Below are 18,988 nucleotides of genomic sequence, written 5' to 3' on the forward strand. Positions count from 1 at the left end.
AAGAGTGAGAGATTAAGAGTGAGAGATTAAGAGTGAGAGATTAAGAGTGAGAGATTAAGAGTGAGTGAGACAGTAAGAGTGAGACATTAAGAGTGAGACATTAAGAGTGAGACATTAAGAGTGAGATATTAAGAGTGAGAGATTAAGAGTGAGTGAGACAGTAAGAGTGAGACATTAAGAGTGATACATTAAGAGTGAGAGATTAAGAGTGAGAGATTAAGAGTGAGTGAGACAGTAAGAGTGAGACATTAAGAGTGAGACAGTAAGAGTGAGACATTAAGAGTGAGACAGTAAGAGTGAGACATTAAGAGTGAGAGATTAAGAGTGAGAGATTAAGAGTGAGTGAGACATTAAGAGTGAGACAGTAAGAGTGAGACATTAAGAGTGAGACAGTAAGAGTGAGACATTAAGAGTGAGAGATTAAGAGTGAGTGAGACAGTAAGAGTGAGACATTAAGAGTGAGACATTAAGAGTGAGACATTAAGAGTGAGTGAGACAGTAAGAGTGAGACATTAAGAGTGAGACATTAAGAGTGAGAGATTAAGAGTGAGAGATTAAGAGTGAGTGAGACAGTAAGAGTGAGACATTAAGAGTGAGACAGTAAGAGTGAGACATTAAGAGTGAGAGATTAAGAGTGAGACATTAAGAGTGAGAGATTAAGAGTGAGTGAGACAGTAAGAGTGAGACATTAAGAGTGAGACAGTAAGAGTGAGATATTAAGAGTGAGAGATTAAGAGTGAGAGATTAAGAGTGAGTGAGACAGTAAGAGTGAGACAGTAAGAGTGAGACATTAAGAGTGAGACATTAAGAGTGAGACATTAAGAGTGAGAGATTAAGAGTGAGTGAGACAGTAAGAGTGAGACATTAAGAGTGAGACATTAAGAGTGAGACATTAAGAGTGATACATTAAGAGTGAGAGATTAAGAGTGAGAGATTAAGAGTGAGTGAGACAGTAAGAGTGAGACATTAAGAGTGAGACATTAAGAGTGAGACATTAAGAGTGAGTGAGACAGTAAGAGTGAGACATTAAGAGTGAGACATTAAGAGTGAGAGATTAAGAGTGAGTGAGACAGTAAGAGTGAGACATTAAGAGTGAGACAGTAAGAGTGAGACATTAAGAGTGAGACAGTAAGAGTGAGACATTAAGAGTGAGAGATTAAGAGTGAGTGAGACAGTAAGAGTGAGACATTAAGAGTGAGACAGTAAGAGTGAGACAGTAAGAGTGAGACATTAAGAGTGAGACATTAAGAGTGAGAGATTAAGAGTGAGTGAGACAGTAAGAGTGAGACATTAAGAGTGAGACAGTAAGAGTGAGATATTAAGAGTGAGATATTAAGAGTGAGAGATTAAGAGTGAGTGAGACAGTAAGAGTGAGACATTAAGAGTGAGACAGTAAGAGTGAGACATTAAGAGTGAGAGATTAAGAGTGAGAGATTAAGAGTGAGTGAGACAGTAAGAGTGAGACATTAAGAGTGAGACAGTAAGAGTGAGACATTAAGAGTGAGACAGTAAGAGTGAGACATTAAGAGTGAGACAGTAAGAGTGAGACATTAAGAGTGAGAGATTAAGAGTGAGTGAGACAGTAAGAGTGAGACATTAAGAGTGAGACAGTAAGAGTGAGACATTAAGAGTGAGACAGTAAGAGTGAGACATTAAGAGTGAGAGATTAAGAGTGAGAGATTAAGAGTGAGTGAGACATTAAGAGTGAGACAGTAAGAGTGAGACATTAAGAGTGAGACAGTAAGAGTGAGACATTAAGAGTGAGAGATTAAGAGTGAGTGAGACAGTAAGAGTGAGACATTAAGAGTGAGACATTAAGAGTGAGACATTAAGAGTGAGACATTAAGAGTGAGTGAGACAGTAAGAGTGAGACATTAAGAGTGAGACATTAAGAGTGAGAGATTAAGAGTGAGAGATTAAGAGTGAGTGAGACAGTAAGAGTGAGACATTAAGAGTGAGACAGTAAGAGTGAGACATTAAGAGTGAGAGATTAAGAGTGAGACATTAAGAGTGAGAGATTAAGAGTGAGTGAGACAGTAAGAGTGAGACATTAAGAGTGAGACAGTAAGAGTGAGATATTAAGAGTGAGAGATTAAGAGTGAGAGATTAAGAGTGAGTGAGACAGTAAGAGTGAGACATTAAGAGTGAGACATTAAGAGTGATATATTAAGAGTGAGACATTAAGAGTGAGTGAGACAGTAAGAGTGAGACATTAAGAGTGATACATTAAGAGTGAGAGATTAAGAGTGAGAGATTAAGAGTGAGTGAGACATTAAGAGTGAGACAGTAAGAGTGAGACAGTAAGAGTGAGACATTAAGAGTGAGACAGTAAGAGTGAGACATTAAGAGTGAGAGATTAAGAGTGAGAGATTAAGAGTGAGTGAGACATTAAGAGTGAGACAGTAAGAGTGAGACATTAAGAGTGAGACAGTAAGAGTGAGACATTAAGAGTGAGAGATTAAGAGTGAGTGAGACAGTAAGAGTGAGACATTAAGAGTGAGACATTAAGAGTGAGACATTAAGAGTGAGACATTAAGAGTGAGTGAGACAGTAAGAGTGAGACATTAAGAGTGAGACATTAAGAGTGAGAGATTAAGAGTGAGAGATTAAGAGTGAGTGAGACAGTAAGAGTGAGACATTAAGAGTGAGACAGTAAGAGTGAGACATTAAGAGTGAGAGATTAAGAGTGAGACATTAAGAGTGAGAGATTAAGAGTGAGTGAGACAGTAAGAGTGAGACATTAAGAGTGAGACAGTAAGAGTGAGATATTAAGAGTGAGAGATTAAGAGTGAGAGATTAAGAGTGAGTGAGACAGTAAGAGTGAGACATTAAGAGTGAGACATTAAGAGTGAGACATTAAGAGTGAGACATTAAGAGTGAGAGATTAAGAGTGAGTGAGACAGTAAGAGTGAGACATTAAGAGTGAGACATTAAGAGTGAGACATTAAGAGTGATACATTAAGAGTGAGAGATTAAGAGTGAGAGATTAAGAGTGAGAGATTAAGAGTGAGAGATTAAGAGTGAGTGAGACAGTAAGAGTGAGACATTAAGAGTGAGACATTAAGAGTGAGACATTAAGAGTGAGATATTAAGAGTGAGAGATTAAGAGTGAGTGAGACAGTAAGAGTGAGACATTAAGAGTGATACATTAAGAGTGAGAGATTAAGAGTGAGAGATTAAGAGTGAGTGAGACAGTAAGAGTGAGACATTAAGAGTGAGACAGTAAGAGTGAGACATTAAGAGTGAGACAGTAAGAGTGAGACATTAAGAGTGAGAGATTAAGAGTGAGAGATTAAGAGTGAGTGAGACATTAAGAGTGAGACAGTAAGAGTGAGACATTAAGAGTGAGACAGTAAGAGTGAGACATTAAGAGTGAGAGATTAAGAGTGAGTGAGACAGTAAGAGTGAGACATTAAGAGTGAGACATTAAGAGTGAGACATTAAGAGTGAGTGAGACAGTAAGAGTGAGACATTAAGAGTGAGACATTAAGAGTGAGAGATTAAGAGTGAGAGATTAAGAGTGAGTGAGACAGTAAGAGTGAGACATTAAGAGTGAGACAGTAAGAGTGAGACAGTAAGAGTGAGACATTAAGAGTGAGAGATTAAGAGTGAGACATTAAGAGTGAGAGATTAAGAGTGAGTGAGACAGTAAGAGTGAGACATTAAGAGTGAGACAGTAAGAGTGAGATATTAAGAGTGAGAGATTAAGAGTGAGAGATTAAGAGTGAGTGAGACAGTAAGAGTGAGACAGTAAGAGTGAGACATTAAGAGTGAGACATTAAGAGTGAGACATTAAGAGTGAGAGATTAAGAGTGAGTGAGACAGTAAGAGTGAGACATTAAGAGTGAGACATTAAGAGTGAGACATTAAGAGTGATACATTAAGAGTGAGAGATTAAGAGTGAGAGATTAAGAGTGAGAGATTAAGAGTGAGAGATTAAGAGTGAGAGAGACAGTAAGAGTGAGACATTAAGAGTGAGACATTAAGAGTGAGACATTAAGAGTGAGATATTAAGAGTGAGAGATTAAGAGTGAGTGAGACAGTAAGAGTGAGACATTAAGAGTGATACATTAAGAGTGAGAGATTAAGAGTGAGAGATTAAGAGTGAGTGAGACAGTAAGAGTGAGACATTAAGAGTGAGACAGTAAGAGTGAGACATTAAGAGTGAGACAGTAAGAGTGAGACATTAAGAGTGAGAGATTAAGAGTGAGAGATTAAGAGTGAGTGAGACATTAAGAGTGAGACAGTAAGAGTGAGACATTAAGAGTGAGACAGTAAGAGTGAGACATTAAGAGTGAGAGATTAAGAGTGAGTGAGACAGTAAGAGTGAGACATTAAGAGTGAGACATTAAGAGTGAGACATTAAGAGTGAGACATTAAGAGTGAGTGAGACAGTAAGAGTGAGACATTAAGAGTGAGACATTAAGAGTGAGAGATTAAGAGTGAGAGATTAAGAGTGAGTGAGACAGTAAGAGTGAGACATTAAGAGTGAGACAGTAAGAGTGAGACATTAAGAGTGAGAGATTAAGAGTGAGACATTAAGAGTGAGAGATTAAGAGTGAGTGAGACAGTAAGAGTGAGACATTAAGAGTGAGACAGTAAGAGTGAGATATTAAGAGTGAGAGATTAAGAGTGAGAGATTAAGAGTGAGTGAGACAGTAAGAGTGAGACAGTAAGAGTGAGACATTAAGAGTGAGACATTAAGAGTGAGACATTAAGAGTGAGACATTAAGAGTGAGTGAGACAGTAAGAGTGAGACATTAAGAGTGAGACATTAAGAGTGATACATTAAGAGTGAGAGATTAAGAGTGAGAGATTAAGAGTGAGAGATTAAGAGTGAGAGATTAAGAGTGAGTGAGACAGTAAGAGTGAGACATTAAGAGTGAGACAGTAAGAGTGAGACATTAAGAGTGAGACAGTAAGAGTGAGACATTAAGAGTGAGAGATTAAGAGTGAGAGATTAAGAGTGAGTGAGACATTAAGAGTGAGACAGTAAGAGTGAGACATTAAGAGTGAGACAGTAAGAGTGAGACATTAAGAGTGAGAGATTAAGAGTGAGTGAGACAGTAAGAGTGAGACATTAAGAGTGAGACATTAAGAGTGAGACATTAAGAGTGAGACATTAAGAGTGAGTGAGACAGTAAGAGTGAGACATTAAGAGTGAGACATTAAGAGTGAGAGATTAAGAGTGAGACATTAAGAGTGAGAGATTAAGAGTGAGTGAGACAGTAAGAGTGAGACATTAAGAGTGAGACATTAAGAGTGAGACATTAAGAGTGAGACATTAAGAGTGAGAGATTAAGAGTGAGTGAGACAGTAAGAGTGAGACATTAAGAGTGAGACATTAAGAGTGAGACATTAAGAGTGATACATTAAGAGTGAGAGATTAAGAGTGAGAGATTAAGAGTGAGAGATTAAGAGTGAGAGATTAAGAGTGAGTGAGACAGTAAGAGTGAGACATTAAGAGTGAGACAGTAAGAGTGAGACATTAAGAGTGAGACAGTAAGAGTGAGACAGTAAGAGTGAGACATTAAGAGTGAGACATTAAGAGTGAGACAGTAAGAGTGAGACATTAAGAGTGATACATTAAGAGTGAGAGATTAAGAGTGAGAGATTAAGAGTGAGTGAGACAGTAAGAGTGAGACATTAAGAGTGAGACAGTAAGAGTGAGACATTAAGAGTGAGACAGTAAGAGTGAGACATTAAGAGTGAGAGATTAAGAGTGAGACATTAAGAGTGAGAGATTAAGAGTGAGTGAGACAGTAAGAGTGAGACATTAAGAGTGAGACAGTAAGAGTGAGATATTAAGAGTGAGAGATTAAGAGTGAGTGAGACAGTAAGAGTGAGACATTAAGAGTGAGACAGTAAGAGTGAGACATTAAGAGTGAGACATCAAGAGTGAGAGATTAAGAGTGAGTAAGACATTAAGAGTGAGACATTAAGAGTGAGACAGTAAGAGTGAGACATTAAGAGTGAGACATTAAGAGTGAGTGAGACAGTAAGAGTGAGACATTAAGAGTGAGACATTAAGAGTGAGAGATTAAGAGTGAGAGATTAAGAGTGAGTGAGACAGTAAGAGTGAGACATTAAGAGTGAGACAGTAAGAGTGAGACATTAAGAGTGAGACAGTAAGAGTGAGACATTAAGAGTGAGACATTAAGAGTGAGTGAGACAGTAAGAGTGAGACATTAAGAGTGAGACATTAAGAGTGAGACATTAAGAGTGAGAGATTAAGAGTGAGTGAGACAGTAAGAGTGAGACATTAAGAGTGAGACAGTAAGAGTGAGACATTAAGAGTGAGAGATTAAGAGTGAGACATTAAGAGTGAGAGATTAAGAGTGAGTGAGACAGTAAGAGTGAGACATTAAGAGTGAGACAGTAAGAGTGAGACAGTAAGAGTGAGACATTAAGAGTGAGACATTAAGAGTGAGTGAGACAGTAAGAGTGAGACATTAAGAGTGAGACATTAAGAGTGAGAGATTAAGAGTGAGAGATTAAGAGTGAGTGAGACAGTAAGAGTGAGACATTAAGAGTGAGACAGTAAGAGTGAGAGATTAAGAGTGAGACATTAAGAGTGAGAGATTAAGAGTGAGTGAGACAGTAAGAGTGAGACATTAAGAGTGAGAGATTAAGAGTGAGACATTAAGAGTGAGACATTAAGAGTGAGAGATTAAGAGTGAGAGATTAAGAGTGAGTGAGACAGTAAGAGTGAGACATTAAGAGTGAGACAGTAAGAGTGAGATATTAAGAGTGAGAGATTAAGAGTGAGAGATTAAGAGTGAGTGAGACAGTAAGAGTGAGATATTAAGAGTGAGAGATTAAGAGTGAGTGAGACAGTAAGAGTGAGACATTAAGAGTGAGACATTAAGAGTGAGACATTAAGAGTGAGAGATTAAGAGTGAGTGAGACAGTAAGAGTGAGACATTAAGAGTGAGAGATTAAGAGTGAGTGAGACAGTAAGAGTGAGACACTAAGAGTGAGAGATTAAGAGTGAGTGAGACAGTAAGAGTGAGACATTAAGAGTGAGAGATTAAGAGTGAGTAAGACAGTAAGAGTGAGACATTAAGAGTGAGACATTAAGAGTGAGACATTAAGAGTGAGAGATTAAGAGTGAGTGAGACAGTAAGAGTGAGACATTAAGAGTGAGAGATTAAGAGTGAGACATTAAGAGTGAGAGATTAAGAGTGAGTGAGACAGTAAGAGTGAGCCATTAAGAGTGAGACAGTAAGAGTGAGACATTAAGAGTGAGAGATTAAGAGTGAGACATTAAGAGTGAGAGATTAAGAGTGAGACATTAAGAGTGAGAGATTAAGAGTGAGATATTAAGAGTGAGAGATTAAGAGTGAGTGAGACAGTAAGAGTGAGACATTAAGAGTGAGACATTAAGAGTGAGACATTAAGAGTGAGAGATTAAGAGTGAGTGAGACAGTAAGAGTGAGACATTAAGAGTGAGACAGTAAGAGTGAGACATTAAGAGTGAGAGATTAAGAGTGAGTGAGACAGTAAGAGTGAGACACTAAGAGTGAGAGATTAAGAGTGAGTGAGACAGTAAGAGTGAGACATTAAGAGTGAGAGATTAAGAGTGAGTAAGACAGTAAGAGTGAGACATTAAGAGTGAGACATTAAGAGTGAGACATTAAGAGTGAGAGATTAAGAGTGAGTGAGACAGTAAGAGTGAGACATTAAGAGTGAGAGATTAAGAGTGAGACATTAAGAGTGAGAGATTAAGAGTGAGTGAGACAGTAAGAGTGAGACATTAAGAGTGAGACAGTAAGAGTGAGACAGTAAGAGTGAGACATTAAGAGTGAGACATTAAGAGTGAGTGAGACAGTAAGAGTGAGACATTAAGAGTGAGAGATTAAGAGTGAGAGATTAAGAGTGAGTGAGACAGTAAGAGTGAGACATTAAGAGTGAGACAGTAAGAGTGAGACATTAAGAGTGAGAGATTAAGAGTGAGACATTAAGAGTGAGAGATTAAGAGTGAGACATTAAGAGTGAGAGATTAAGAGTGAGTGAGACAGTAAGAGTGAGACATTAAGAGTGAGACAGTAAGAGTGAGATATTAAGAGTGAGAGATTAAGAGTGAGTGAGACAGTAAGAGTGAGACATTAAGAGTGAGACAGTAAGAGTGAGACATTAAGAGTGAGACATTACGAGTGCGAGATTAAGAGTGAGTGAGACATTAAGAGTGAGAGATTAAGAGTGAGTGAGACAGTAAGAGTGAGACATTAAGAGTGAGACATTAAGAGTGAGACATTAAGAGTGAGACAGTAAGAGTGAGACATTAAGAGTGAGAGATTAAGAGTGAGTGAGACAGTAAGAGTGAGACATTAAGAGTGAGACAGTAAGAGTGAGACATTAAGAGTGAGACAGTAAGAGTGATATATTAAGAGTGAGAGATTAAGAGTGAGTGAGACAGGGAGCAGTGAGACAGGCGAGCAGTGAGACAGGCGAGCAGTGAGACAGGGAGCAGTGAGACAGGCGAGCAGTGAGACAGGCGAGCAGTGAGACAGGGAGCAGTGAGACAGGCGAGCAGTGAGACAGGCGAGCAGTGAGACAGGGAGCAGTGAGACAGGCGAGCAGTGAGACAGGGAGCAGTGAGACAGGCGAGCAGTGAGACAGGCGAGCAGTGAGACAGGGAGCAGTGAGACAGGCGAGCAGTGAGACAGGCGAGCAGTGAGACAGGGAGCAGTGAGACAGGCGAGCAGTGAGACAGGGAGCAGTGAGACAGGCGAGCAGTGAGACAGGCGAGCAGTGAGACAGGCGAGCAGTGAGACAGGGAGCAGTGAGACAGGCGAGCAGTGAGACAGGTGTGCAGTGAGACAGGCGAGCAGTGAGACAGGTGTGCAGTGAGACATACGAGCAGTGAGACAGGGAGCAGTGAGACAGGCGAGCAGTGAGACAAGCGAGCAGTGAGACAGGGAGCAGTGAGACAGGCGAGCAGTGAGACAGGGAGCAGTGAGACAGGCGAGCAGCGAGACAGGGAGCAGCGATACAGGCGAGCAGTGAGACAGGCGAGCAGTGAGACAGGGAGCAGTGATACAGGCGAGCAGTGAGACAGGCGAGCAGTGAGACAGGTGTGCAGTGAGACAGGCGAGCAGTGAGACAGGGAGCAGTGAGACAGGCGAGCAGTGAGACAGGGAGCAGTGAGACAGGCGAGCAGTGAGACAGGCGAGCAGTGAGACAGGGAGCAGTGAGACAGGCGAGCAGTGAGACAGGCGAGCAGTGAGACAGGGAGCAGTGAGACAGGCGAGCAGTGAGACAGGCGAGCAGTGAGACAGGGAGCAGTGATACAGGCGAGCAGTGAGACAGGCGAGCAGTGAGACAGGCGAGCAGTGAGACAGGGGAGCAGTGAGACAGGCGAGCAGTGAGACAGGCGAGCAGTGAGACAGGCGAGCAGTGAGACAGGCGAGCAGTGAGACAGGCGAGCAGTGAGACAGGCGAGCAGTGAGACAGGGAGCAGTGAGACAGGGAGCAGTGAGACAGGGAGCAGTGAGACAGGGAGCAGTGAGACAGGCGAGCAGTGAGACAGGCGAGCAGTGAGACAGGTGAGCAGTGAGACAGGCGAGCAGTGAGACAGGCGAGCAGTGAGACAGGGAGCAGTGAGACAGGCGAACAGTGAGACAGGCGAGCAGTGAGACAGGCGAGCAGTGAGACAGGGAGCAGTGAGACAGGCGAGCAGTGAGACAGGGAGCAGTGAGACAGGCGAGCAGTGAGACAGGCGAGCAGTGAGAGGTGTGCAGTGAGACAGGTGTGCAGTGAGACAGGGAGCAGTGAGAGGTGTGCAGTGAGACAGACGAGCAGTGAGACAGGCGAGCAGTGAGACAGGAGAGCAGTGAGACAGGTGTGCAGTGAGACAGGCGAGCAGTGAGACAGGGAGCAGTGAGACAGGCGAGCAGTGAGACAGGGAGCAGTGAGACAGGCGAGCAGTGAGACAGGTGTGCAGTGAGACAGGCGAGCAGTGAGACAGGCGAGCAGTGAGACAGGTGTGCAGTGAGACATACGAGCAGTGAGACAGGGAGCAGTGAGACAGGCGAGCAGTGAGACAGGCGAGCAGTGAGACAGGCGAGCAGTGAGACAGGCGAGCAGTGAGAGGTGTGCAGTGAGACAGGTGTGCAGTGAGACAGGGAGCAGTGAGACAGGGAGCAGTGATACAGGCGAGCAGTGAGACAGGCGCGCAGTGAGACAGGGAGCAGTGAGACAGGGAGCAGTGAGACAGGGAGCAGTGAGACAGGCGAGCAGTGAGACAGGTGTGCAGTGAGACAGGCGAGCAGTGAGACAGGGAGCAGTGAGACAGGGAGCAGTGAGAGGTGTGCAGTGAGACAGACGAGCAGTGAGACAGGCGAGCAGTGAGACAGGCGAGCAGTGAGACAGGTGTGCAGTGAGACATACGAGCAGTGAGACAGGGAGCAGTGAGACAGGCGAGCAGTGAGACAGGGAGCAGTGAGAGGTGTGCAGTGAGACAGACGAGCAGTGAGACAGGCGAGCAGTGAGACAGGAGAGCAGTGAGACAGGTGTGCAGTGAGACAGGCGAGCAGTGAGACAGGGAGCAGTGAGACAGGCGAGCAGTGAGACAGGCGAGCAGTGAGACAGGCGAGCAGTGAGACAGGGAGCAGTGAGACAGGCGAGCAGTGAGACAGGTGTGCAGTGAGACAGGCGAGCAGTGAGACAGGTGTGCAGTGAGACATACGAGCAGTGAGACAGGGAGCAGTGAGACAGGCGAGCAGTGAGACAGGCGAGCAGTGAGACAGGCGAGCAGTGAGACAGGCGAGCAGTGAGAGGTGTGCAGTGAGACAGGTGTGCAGTGAGACAGGGAGCAGTGAGACAGGGAGCAGTGAGACAGGCGAGCAGTGAGACAGGCGAGCAGTGAGAGGTGTGCAGTGAGACAGGTGTGCAGTGAGACAGGGAGCAGTGAGAGGTGTGCAGTGAGACAGACGAGCAGTGAGACAGGCGAGCAGTGAGACAGGAGAGCAGTGAGACAGGTGTGCAGTGAGACAGGCGAGCAGTGAGACAGGGAGCAGTGAGACAGGCGAGCAGTGAGACAGGCGAGCAGTGAGACAGGCGAGCAGTGAGACAGGGAGCAGTGAGACAGGCGAGCAGTGAGACAGGTGTGCAGTGAGACAGGCGAGCAGTGAGACAGGTGTGCAGTGAGACATACGAGCAGTGAGACAGGGAGCAGTGAGACAGGCGAGCAGTGAGACAGGCGAGCAGTGAGACAGGCGAGCAGTGAGACAGGCGAGCAGTGAGAGGTGTGCAGTGAGACAGGTGTGCAGTGAGACAGGGAGCAGTGAGACAGGGAGCAGTGATACAGGCGAGCAGTGAGACAGGCGCGCAGTGAGACAGGGAGCAGTGAGACAGGGAGCAGTGAGACAGGGAGCAGTGAGACAGGCGAGCAGTGAGACAGGTGTGCAGTGAGACAGGCGAGCAGTGAGACAGGGAGCAGTGAGACAGGGAGCAGTGAGAGGTGTGCAGTGAGACAGACGAGCAGTGAGACAGGCGAGCAGTGAGACAGGCGAGCAGTGAGACAGGTGTGCAGTGAGACATACGAGCAGTGAGACAGGGAGCAGTGAGACAGGCGAGCAGTGAGACAGGGAGCAGTGAGAGGTGTGCAGTGAGACAGACGAGCAGTGAGACAGGCGAGCAGTGAGACAGGAGAGCAGTGAGACAGGTGTGCAGTGAGACAGGCGAGCAGTGAGACAGGGAGCAGTGAGACAGGCGAGCAGTGAGACAGGCGAGCAGTGAGACAGGCGAGCAGTGAGACAGGGAGCAGTGAGACAGGCGAGCAGTGAGACAGGTGTGCAGTGAGACAGGCGAGCAGTGAGACAGGTGTGCAGTGAGACATACGAGCAGTGAGACAGGGAGCAGTGAGACAGGCGAGCAGTGAGACAGGCGAGCAGTGAGACAGGCGAGCAGTGAGACAGGCGAGCAGTGAGAGGTGTGCAGTGAGACAGGTGTGCAGTGAGACAGGGAGCAGTGAGACAGGGAGCAGTGATACAGGCGAGCAGTGAGACAGGCGCGCAGTGAGACAGGGAGCAGTGAGACAGGGAGCAGTGAGACAGGGAGCAGTGAGACAGGCGAGCAGTGAGACAGGTGTGCAGTGAGACAGGCGAGCAGTGAGACAGGGAGCAGTGAGACAGGCGAGCAGTGAGACAGGGAGCAGTGAGACAGGCGAGCAGTGAGACAGGGAGCAGTGAGACAGGCGAGCAGTGAGACAGGCGAGCAGTGAGACAGGGAGCAGTGAGAGGTGTGCAGTGAGACAGACGAGCAGTGAGACAGGCGAGCAGTGAGACAGGCGAGCAGTGAGACAGGTGTGCAGTGAGACATACGAGCAGTGAGACAGGGAGCAGTGAGACAGGCGAGCAGTGAGACAGGCGAGCAGTGAGACAGGCGAGCAGTGAGACAGGCGAGCAGTGAGAGGTGTGCAGTGAGACAGGTGTGCAGTGAGACAGGGAGCAGTGAGACAGGGAGCAGTGATACAGGCGAGCAGTGAGACAGGCGCGCAGTGAGACAGGGAGCAGTGAGACAGGGAGCAGTGATACAGGCGAGCAGTGAGACAGGCGCGCAGTGAGACAGGGAGCAGTGAGACAGGGAGCAGTGAGAGGTGTGCAGTGAGACAGACGAGCAGTGAGACAGGCGAGCAGTGAGACAGGAGAGCAGTGAGACAGGTGTGCAGTGAGACAGGCGAGCAGTGAGACAGGGAGCAGTGAGACAGGCGAGCAGTGAGACAGGCGAGCAGTGAGACAGGCGAGCAGTGAGACAGGGAGCAGTGAGACAGGCGAGCAGTGAGACAGGTGTGCAGTGAGACAGGCGAGCAGTGAGACAGGTGTGCAGTGAGACATACGAGCAGTGAGACAGGGAGCAGTGAGACAGGCGAGCAGTGAGACAGGCGAGCAGTGAGACAGGCGAGCAGTGAGACAGGCGAGCAGTGAGAGGTGTGCAGTGAGACAGGTGTGCAGTGAGACAGGGAGCAGTGAGACAGGGAGCAGTGATACAGGCGAGCAGTGAGACAGGCGCGCAGTGAGACAGGGAGCAGTGAGACAGGGAGCAGTGAGACAGGGAGCAGTGAGACAGGCGAGCAGTGAGACAGGTGTGCAGTGAGACAGGCGAGCAGTGAGACAGGGAGCAGTGAGACAGGGAGCAGTGAGAGGTGTGCAGTGAGACAGACGAGCAGTGAGACAGGCGAGCAGTGAGACAGGCGAGCAGTGAGACAGGTGTGCAGTGAGACATACGAGCAGTGAGACAGGGAGCAGTGAGACAGGCGAGCAGTGAGACAGGGAGCAGTGAGAGGTGTGCAGTGAGACAGACGAGCAGTGAGACAGGCGAGCAGTGAGACAGGAGAGCAGTGAGACAGGTGTGCAGTGAGACAGGCGAGCAGTGAGACAGGGAGCAGTGAGACAGGCGAGCAGTGAGACAGGCGAGCAGTGAGACAGGCGAGCAGTGAGACAGGGAGCAGTGAGACAGGCGAGCAGTGAGACAGGTGTGCAGTGAGACAGGCGAGCAGTGAGACAGGTGTGCAGTGAGACATACGAGCAGTGAGACAGGGAGCAGTGAGACAGGCGAGCAGTGAGACAGGCGAGCAGTGAGACAGGGAGCAGTGAGACAGGCGAGCAGTGAGACAGGCGAGCAGTGAGACAGGGAGCAGTGAGAGGTGTGCAGTGAGACAGACGAGCAGTGAGACAGGCGAGCAGTGAGACAGGAGAGCAGTGAGACAGGTGTGCAGTGAGACAGGCGAGCAGTGAGACAGGGAGCAGTGAGACAGGCGAGCAGTGAGACAGGCGAGCAGTGAAAGGGTTAACCCGCTGTCACGTGGCACTGAAAGGGTTAACCGTCTGTAATGTGGTAGTGAAAGGGTTAACCTTCTGTAGTGTGGTAGTGAAAGGGTTAACCCGCTGTCGTGTGGTAGTGAAAGGGTTAACAGGCTGTCACATGGCAGTGAAAGGGTTAACCTTCTGTAGTGTGGTAGTGAAAGGGTTAACCTGCTGTCGTGTGGTAGTGAAAGGGTTAACCTGCTGTCGTGTGGTAGTGAAAGGGTTAACCCGCTGTCACGTGGCAGTGAAAGGGTTAACCCGCTGTCGTGTGGTAGTGAAAGGGTTAACAGGCTGTCACATGGCAGTGAAAGGGTTAACCTTCTGTAGTGTGGTAGTGAAAGGGTTAACCCGCTGTCACGTGGCAGTGAAAGGGTTAACCGTCTGTAATGTGGTAGTGAAAGGGTTAACAGGCTGTCGCATGGCGGTGAAAGGGTTAACCCGCTGTCGTGTGGTAGTGAAAGGGTTAACAGGCTGTCACATGGCAGTGAAAGGGTTAACCTTCTGTAGTGTGGTAGTGAAAGGGTTAACCTGCTGTCGTGTGGTAGTGAAAGGGTTAACCTGCTGTCGTGTGGTAGTGAAAGGGTTAACCCGCTGTCACGTGGCAGTGAAAGGGTTAACCCGCTGTCGTGTGGTAGTGAAAGGGTTAACAGGCTGTCACATGGCAGTGAAAGGGTTAACCTTCTGTAGTGTGGTAGTGAAAGGGTTAACCCGCTGTCACGTGGCAGTGAAAGGGTTAACCGTCTGTAATGTGGTAGTGAAAGGGTTAACAGGCTGTCGCATGGCGGTGAAAGGGTTAACCCGCTGTCACGTGGCAGTGAAAGGGTTAACCCGCTGTCACATGGCAGTGAAAGGGTTAACCTTCTGTAGTGTGGTAGTGAAAGGGTTAACCCGCTGTCACGTGGCAGTGAAAGGGTTAACCGTCTGTAATGTGGTAGTGAAAGGGTTAACAGGCTGTCGCATGGCGGTGAAAGGGTTAACCCGCTGTCACGTGGCAGTGAAAGGGTTAACCCGCTGTCGTGTGGTAGTGAAAGGGTTAACAGGCTGTCACATGGCAGTGAAAGGGTGGTGGTCGCCTCCGCCGTCGGTGTGTGAACGCCTGAGTGAATGGGTCAAATGTGAGGAACAAATTGTAAAGCGCTTTATAAATGCAGCCATTTACACGCACGCACACACACACACACACACACACACACACACACACACACACACACACATTTCTGTGTGGAGTCTGCATGTTCTCCCCGTGCTCGCAAGGGTTTCCCCCCCGATAAGATAAACCCAATGGAAAAACATGCACAACAACAAGATCGTGGCGTCCTTGACAAAGACGGACAGGAGCACTTGGATTGGTCCCCTGGCGCGGCTCACGTTGTGCCTGTCTGCTCCCGGCTGCCCTTGGGGGGGAAGGCCGACGGGATGGGTTATTCGCAGATACGAATTGCATGCATGCATCGCATGTGTGCCAATTGATGACCTCGGAGCAGGTCCTAAATTATTATTATTATTACACACGCACGCACATATGTTTTTTCTTATTGTAAAGCGCTATATAAATGCAGCCATTTACACACACACAGACACACGCACGCACACACACACAGGATGTAAACAAGACGAAAGACTTTCTCTGGTCTGCATCCCCTTAACAATGTTATGTATTGAGCTGTACCTTACTGTACCCATCCTGCAATCTGTTCACTCAATTAACCAATAAAAAAAAAAAAAAAAAAAAAAAAAAAGAGTAAAAGGGCGGGAAAATATAACGCAGCTTAACCACGCTTAACGCAGATTTTTTTTTTCTCCGCTCGTTGCCCCTTTAACCCATGACCAATGTACCAAAACAGACTTCCTTCCACCTTCTCAATTGTTACAAATCACACCAGCCAGACTCAACTTGTAGAGCTGAACTGGTGAAACAGTGGATTAGCTACACTACTGTGCGTGCGAGGAGGCTGCTGTTAAACATACAGCCTTTCATTTCACACTAAAATCATATAAAACCTTTGCAAAAGAAACAGACAAAAACATCTCCATACCTGCTGATCCGACGTGACACAAAGGGATTAGAGTCGGTGACGTGCAGCAGCAGCAGCAAGCAGTGGCTTCCTTCCTTCCTTCCACCTTCTGTGACAAAACATAATATATAATATATCTTAGCACATTCATACCTACCTTTACTGTTTATTCTACTTATATATTATACATAATATGTAAGTTAAATGATGATATAAGGTATGATGAACATTAACAGAATGAACAGTGTGGTGAAAAGAGTGCAGGTATGAATACGCTGCTAAGATATACAGACTTATACAGTGTGAACAACTCCCTCCCTCCCTCCCTCCCTCCCTCCCTCCCTCCCTCCCTCCCTCCCTCCCTCCCTCGACGACAGCCTGTAGGGTGCATGCATGGTGGAGTGAGTGCCATCCCTTTGGGTTATAGAAGTCCTGTGCAGGGAACATGATCTCAGGTGCTGCCAATATGGGGATGATGTGGCTGCCGTCTATTGCGCCAACGCATTGAGGTGCCACTCAAATTAACTTTAACTGTTGAACTGTTTTATATCCTGTAAAAATATGCTGTTGTAAATAGCTTTTAAAGAATAGGTTCACTATTTTTAAACCCAGACCATATTAAAATGCTGTTTCCCAAATATTTATATTCCTCACTGATATCTTTAGCATTGAGAAATGTACCACTGCAGCAATGGTTTAGGCCTTCAAACACCATAGTGATGATAATCTACTTTTCAAACACCATAGTGATGATAATCTACTTTTCAAACACCATAGTGATGATAATCTACTTTTCAAACACCATAGTGATGATAATCTACTTTTCAAACACCATAGTGATGATAATCTACTTTTCAAACACCATAGTGATGATAATCTACTTTTCAAACACCATAGTGATGATAATCTACTTTTCAAACACCATAGTGATCATTTACTTTTCAAACAAACAGGTGGCTGCAGACACACACCACGCAGACACCACGCAGGCAGCCCAACAGATCTGTGACATGCGGCCGCTCAGTAGATCAGTGAACACAAGCAGCAGTTTACTGTCACTAAACACACAGAGATGATGTCAAATAATAACAAACCCAGCAGCAGCAGCAGCAGCAGCAGCGAGACCGACGGCTTCTTCTTCTTCTTCTCGGTTACAGCTGCTGCTGCTGCTGCTGCTGCGTTCTGTTTGCAACAAGTGCAGCAGCTGCTGCTGTTCAATGAATCAGTCGAGTCCAGTTGTGTCTCAAACGCTGCCGTGTTGTTGTTGGAAAATAAACACCGGTAAACAAACCACACCTCCTCCTCCCGGACGTGAGACACACGTGTATATATATACCATACAGGCACCGGCCACAGGGCGGCGCTGTAGACCAGCCTGTAACATCTGATTGAATTGATTGATTGATTGATTGATTGATTGATTGATTGATTGATTGAAAACGTTATTAACAGATTGCAGAATGGGTACAGTACAGTACAGCTCAGCATTCGGGTGTGCTAGTTAGGATAGTCAGGATGAATCAGATGCAAGGCAGCAGATTCAGACAGATTATTCAACCTTTCTTTCTTGATGCAGGTGGTTTGAGCCATTTCTAGGAATCCCAACATGTCAACATCATATTTCTGAAGATGTCATGATACTCCATGTTCATAATATTCAATGTATGTTTAATTGCACCACAAAAGGTTAACGGTCAGTGATACGTCACAACTCGTAAAACTCTGGTAAAAACCTCCGGCTGAATGCACGATGGGTCTTGGCTATGCCACCTGACCAGGGGTGTAGAAAGTACCCAGAAATTATACTTAAGTGAAAGTATGGGTACCGTCTCAAAATCGTACTCAAGTAAAAGTCATTCTGTATCTGGCTAAAAACACACTTGAGTAAAAGTTAAAAAGTTTCGACTTTTAAATGTACTTAAAAGTACTAAAAAGTAAAAGTAAAACGTTTTTATTTATTTATTCCGGGGCAATGAAATGTTCTGTTTCATCCTCTTCATCACTCGTACTATCGTTTGTGGCGATCTTCTGTAGCTCGTCACTCTGACTGTCTATTCTTCTGATAGCAGGTGTTTAATCAAAGATCCCCGCTTTCTAGTCTTGCACAAGGACCAATCAGCATGGGGTATGGGCGGGTTCATTTTCCATTGATGGGGATTTGATTGGCTGTTTTAAAATAAAGAGCGGCCGCAGGATTAATACCGTTAACGTTATAGTTCGGCCAGAGAAACAAATAATTATAATGGTTGGACCTGCGAGATTTGTACTTTGTACTTTGTAGGTCTGCATTTTAAATGTAAGGAGTAAAACGTATGGTTTTCCTAATAATACTTGAGTAAAGTACAAATCCCCCAAAACAGTACTTAAGTATTGTAACGAAGTACAATTACTCAAGTACGTTACACCCCTGCACCTGACCAACCAAACCTTTGACATTTGTTTTGTTTCACCATTTCAAGGTGCTGCTGTAGTTCTGGCCCCTGTTGTCTTGGGTGCTGCCGGCTTCACTGCGGCAGGGATCGCCGCCGGCTCCTTTGGGGCAGGTTTGATGTCATCAACTGCCATTGCAAATGCAGGAGGAGTGGCTGCTGGAGGAATAGTGGCAGTCAGCACTATTTACCAGTTAGCAGGTAAATGATGTGTTTGACCTTTTTTCTGAATATCAATGGGTCTCATTCTCCAACGGCCATTTAAGACATCTTAGAATTTGGGATTCCCCAACCGTCCCTAAGCTTGGATTTGGCTTTATTTGGGAGGAATCATAGTGATTCCTTCATGTCAACTCGACAGGCCTCCTGGGAATTAATTAATCATAATTAAAATAAATATGACGATATTTGTACGATAACAAAATTACGCATTTGATGTCGGAAAAATAAATAAAATCCAAGCTTAGGGACGGTTGGGGAATCCAAAAATCTAAGATGTCTTAAATGGCCCTAAGAGCAATTATTTTTGTCTTAAGTCCGTTGGAGAACGAGACCCAATCATTTTAGCCTTTGTTAGTGAAATTAAGTATAAATTATATTGTGGAACAGCAATGAATGTACAAATTGATTGTGTAACTGATACATGTATGTTTTATTGTAGGCGTGCTCGGCCTGTCTGGGGCAGCCACTGCTGCGGTGGCCGCCGCTGGTGGAACAGTAGGGGCTGCTGTGGCTT

The sequence above is a fragment of the Notolepis coatsorum genome, assembly GCF_963971535.1.
Source record: "Notolepis coatsorum genome assembly, chromosome: 6".
NCBI lineage: Eukaryota > Metazoa > Chordata > Actinopteri > Aulopiformes > Paralepididae > Notolepis > Notolepis coatsorum.